Below are 5,450 nucleotides of genomic sequence, written 5' to 3'. Positions count from 1 at the left end.
TTTTTCCGCTTGGGAAGCGCAAGTGTGCGCGAGTTTTTCTACGGCGCTTTTCTTTCGTCGGTGAGTTGGTTTTTCTTCTATTTTTAAGTTACTAAGGTGAATGGTGAGGAAACCTTCGTCTTAACTAAACATAAGCCCCAAACAAAATATAATGAAAGCAAAATAAAAGTAAAATAAAAATAAAGCTCAGACTTGGTTCCTTACAACCCATTAGATGAATGGGCAGTTTTCAATACTCCCCTTTGTAATAAAGGTGATCAGCCAAATCAGTATATGTTTTACACTTGTAATTAACTACAACAATTGTTTATTACTTAGTCTTACCAGAATGACTGACTGATTTGAGTTCAGCAAAGTACTAAATTACTCCCCTACTAATATCCTACTAAATAATAAAAAAATGGAAAACTTTATTAAAATCAATGGAAACACAGAAAGCAAAATAATGAACAAGCATATCATGAGATGTTGCACTGAAACAAAAATAAACTCATTTTCATATGAATTGGCAAATCATGCACATGGCCATTAGAGCAAATTTCGGTGTTAACGCCACATGAATCAAATGGTATTTCTTAGCTCAAAAGAGTAGAAAAATATGTTCATTAATAACACATTCAGTGACACTTACCAACTCAATTGCTATCATTAAGGTGACCAACTTTTTACAATGAAAAGGAGGACACAAATAAATTGAAGGAAAAAATACTGTAAATAAAAGAAGCATTGTATTCATTGCAACAATAATACAGTATGATAATTTCTATATAATATTTCCTATTCATCTTTCACAAGTATTTCTTCAATGACTTTGAAACTGTTTAATATTAACTCTCTCTTTTTATACTAAAATTCTTATTGTCAACTTTGAAGATGACCTATTTTCTATTTTATAATCAAGTCTGAATTAAACAATATAAGCTTTTGCACTTGCTCAGTTTGTCATTCTTTTGAAATTATTTATTGTAACAAGAACAATTAAGCAACATGTCTGCTGAAGGTAGGTATTTTATTGTTTAAATGTAATATTTTTATTATGATATTTAATAATAATAAAGAGTTCAATATAAAACAGAATGCTAAGGAAAGAAGACACAAATGAAAATAATTATATAGAAAATGAATTTAAAAAACCGAATCATAACTTGGATTTCTGTTTAGATAAAAACAAACAGATGAAAAATTCATGCATATAAAGTCACTGATAAATTATGGAGGGATGGAGTTTCAAAGTAATATAATTAAGGGTAATTATAATTAAAATAAAGAGATTATATTTTAGATGTTTATGTAGCAATATATAAAAGTGATACCGGTGGTTGTGGTGATATAATTTTTTTAAAATGTGTAATTAATAAATTAATAAATATTAAGTGTAAGAATAAATATTACAAATATTCAGTAACTAGAAGAAGCTAAAGAATTGTTTTCATATCTTGTCCTCCTCCAACATCTCAAGAACACAAGTCATTACGGGTGGAGTCGACCTTTGAGTCTACTCAATCACCTGATATGCAAAAATGTTAAATAAAATTCTTGTGAAGGGACAATTACAATAAGAATATATTAATAAATGTGATGGCAATAACAGTAGTATATATTAAAAAATTCACAAACTAGAAGAAACTACAAAACTTGTCTTCGCATCTTGTCCTTAGAAACACAACTGTAATTGTGCTTTTCCCGAGAATTTTTTAAACAATTTTTCATTTTGAGGCAGCAAGTAGCCTAAAATATAACATCGACTTTTCTCATAAAGAGTGTTATGTTCCATAGGTGGTGTCAACATCTCTGGAACATAACAGTCTTCATGAGAACAATTTTTTACTTTCTTCTAGTTTCTGAATATGTTTAATAATATTTATTACTGTCCTGGCCATTCCATTTATTAGTATGTTTTTATTGGGGTAATTATTGTTTTCTATATTGTGTACATCTCAACATTAAACAATAAAAATTCAAATTATTGATCTTAAAAATATATTAATATAAATTCATTAAAATTTCCTGTTAATATTTTAAAAATATTAAATATTTGACAATTAATGTGCTTGGATATGAAAAAAAGTTAATTTATCTCATTTCTATATATAAATGTTGATTTACATATATAGAAAGTTAATTGTAAAGAGAGTAGGAATTAATAAAAATGTTTATTAATTATTAATCTCTTTTTAATATACAAAAGTATGTGATATATTATAGAAATTTAAAATTTTATCTTGAAGAAGCACCAATCTTAACCAAAATTTAAAGGATATTAGTATTTTATCAAGCTGTCTGGTTTTAACAATACAGTGGGTTATCGGTTAACGAGCAAATCAGATAACGAACACTTTCACGAAAGATTTTTATGATCAGACAATGAACACTTCACTGAACAAACATAAGAAGAAGCAAGGTAAAATAATGAATACCAATTGGTCTACCCTTATCTTAAAGCGACAATTCGAAACTTTTCGGAGCGCGGGAGACGTCGACATCGACTTTCTACCCAGTATAAACTGATCGGATAGTATTCCCTCAAACTTTGAAACTCTCCCTTGTAATTCCAGCCTTTTATATTTCTGACAGAAAGAATTCTTTTACGTTTTCTACTGAAAATGTGGATTAATGCCAATATTTGCTATTAAAGATCTTTTGAAGAAGTGGGAGGATGTCAGAACAACGGTCTTAACCAGGCAGACAATGTCATCCAAACCAGGTTGAGGTTAATAGGAGTAGGGATCTCTACAATTACAATGCTATTAATTACTTATGAAAAATCACGAAGAAGACAGAAAAGCAATCGACATTGGACAGATTTTTTAACCCCCACAAATGGAAAAAACATGACTAATAAAAATGCAAGACCATGTATATATGTATTTTTATTATTACATATGAATAAATGTAGTAAGAAAGTATATATTTTATATATTTTTTATTTTTGGGGGTCTCCAGAACGAATTAATCAAATTCCCATAGAAACCTATGGTAAATTGATACTCAGTTAACCAACAATTCGGATAGCAAGCAAAGTCTTGGAATGGATTATGTTTGTTAACTGATCACCCACTGTATATTCTATTTATAATCATAAAAGGCAAGAATCCACTAATAATTCTAATACTTAAATTTATAAACTGTTGTGAGAATAGTTCAATGTCATAGATATTTTAGTAATGATAATTGCAATGTAATTAAATGAATAAAAATTAATATTTACAGATGTATCAATTCAAATGTCAAATAATTGTTATTGTATAAATTGCTTCATGATCTTTATCTTTTAAAACAATATTTTAATGAATGCCAGAATAACTGACAGTGATTACAAACAAAATATTGAAGTGTTAATACAGAATTTTGATAAAGACGATGATAATATAAAAGCTGGAAGTGCAATTTCACAATATTTGAGTAAATTTTGTTTCCAACTTTTTAGTAAAATCTTTTCTAAATGCTTCTATGAAAAGTGTATTAGAAAATATTGAATGAACACAAATTTTATATATAATTACGTATTCATTTTAACTTCATCTTTTAATATAGTCCATTGTAACCTGAAAAATTTATATTATTATGTATTCAATTAGTCTGTTTAAGGCCAAGTTTTATGTCTCACTTTAGTCTAAAATTTTCCTGTCATTTAGAAAAACCAGTTTTTTTTCCAATTAAAATACACTAACTTTTTAAAGTGTACTATTTTGTGTATAAAAGAACCTTATTTTACATTGTGATATGGTTTTCATCAGTAACAATGTTTAATTCCTTTTCTACAGAAAGGCACCATAATTTTGTCTATTAGGTGAAAATATTCATGAATTTCTTCACTAAAACACATTACTTGTGTGACCCATATAAGTATAAAAAATCTAATTTTTCATCACTAACATTTTCCTCTTGTAAATTGCCATTTTTCAATGAATTCTCACCTCGAGCTCCAATTTAAAACAATTTATCCATACTGAACATGCACAAAATAAAAATTTGAAGATTATAATACAGGCTAGAAGAACTATTCAATTAGATATCACATTTTTTAAAATTCTAGCAAAATTCATCTCAGTTGAAAAATGTAGTACATAGTAAACGAGTATACTTGGCTTCTCCAAGTATACTGATGGATGGCCTTGAAAGTTTAATATTCATTGTTGTGGAAAATTCTTTATAATTCTTATACACGTTGCAAAAATGAAGTAGGAAACTTTTCATTTAACCTTCAAAAAATGTTTATGTATATTCTGGAATGTACATTTTTGCTTTGTAGCATTTGTAATATCTGATATGTAAAGTTTTATTTTTATTTTTAGATTGTTTCTGGAACATCGTCTCCATTTTCCTCAGATGACTACATTTGACAGATAATGGTCGAAATGCTTTCCTCAACTGATGTTTATTTGGGTATTTGAAGACATCACTGGTTCTGTCTGTGTATTTAATTTAATTCATGCTCAGAAGATTAACTTTTGATTAGAAATGCTACAGTTTATCAGCTAAATTATTTTGCATGATGTATTTAATTAAAATATGTTAAATGTTAAATTTTTTATTTGTGTATAAATAAATATTTTCTTAAAAAAAAAAGATAGAAATTAAAAATTTGAATTTTACATGTTACATGGTGCCACTTTTATGTTTTAAATTGACTGTTCAGTTACATTGAAGTCAGCCTTGAAGTAGAGAATTGGTATAGTTTTATTGTAACTATTCAATGAATTGAAAGTTGTTTTGGGATGAGCAAACACTTTAAGGAAGAAATTCAGTGTTGTTTGAGTGTTTCTTCTTATGAGTGGTATCCTTTTTTGTGCCGTCATCTTCACTTGGGTACATACCTGATTAGAAGGGAAGAAAGAAGAGAAAACAACAGTGAATATGTTTAATGTGCCACACTTTGTTCACTACCAGTGATATGCTTCAGTTCTCCTTTGTTTATAGAGAAAAGTTAACAGATGTTTTACGTTTTCTTTCTATTGGTTAGCCAACAATCCTTTCTGTTTTGACACGGAGACCAATGGTTAGCAATAAAACATACTTATCTTCCATGACTGCTAATTTCTCATTTATATATTTTATGTTCATGATATCCAAGTAGATATTTCCAGGACATCTTTCCATACTTCAATCTTGTCTAAAATTCATGATAAGATCCTGTTACTTAATTTTTTAAAAAAGGGTATAATATTCTCATATTCAAAAAGGGTCTTTTCATCATCTCTCTGACTGTCTTTTTGATTTCAACAATTAGTCTGGATGTCCAATGTTTTTAAACCTGACATAATAATTTATAGTGTTGATCGAAGAAGAAAATCTTATTGGTGATTATACTGGGAAGAAAAAATAGAAGTGAGATTTCTGAAGAAGTAGAAGACAAGATTTCTGAAGAAGTAGAAGACAAGATTTCTCAGGTAATATCCATTTTATATAAAATAAAATATGTTATTGATGTAAGAAGTCTTGATCTTTGA

General features: G+C 27.9%; 1 long non-coding RNA gene across 1 annotated transcript; it reads left to right on the top strand.

The window, feature by feature from the left end:
- Window positions 1-108: 108 nt before the first annotated feature.
- Window positions 109-4,841, top strand: LOC111637570. The gene is made up of 3 exons (XR_002758715.1): window positions 109-1,000; window positions 1,076-1,247; window positions 4,296-4,841. It is a non-coding gene; the product is annotated as an uncharacterized LOC111637570 (long non-coding RNA).
- The last annotated feature ends 609 nt before the right edge of the window (window positions 4,842-5,450 follow it).

Source organism: Centruroides sculpturatus, unplaced genomic scaffold (assembly GCF_000671375.1).
Source record: "Centruroides sculpturatus isolate CEXI.00-Female unplaced genomic scaffold, Cexi_2.0 scaffold1090, whole genome shotgun sequence".
NCBI lineage: Eukaryota > Metazoa > Arthropoda > Arachnida > Scorpiones > Buthidae > Centruroides > Centruroides sculpturatus.
The sequence above is the reverse complement of the archived record's forward strand: the minus strand, read 5'-3'. Positions and strand labels throughout refer to the sequence as shown.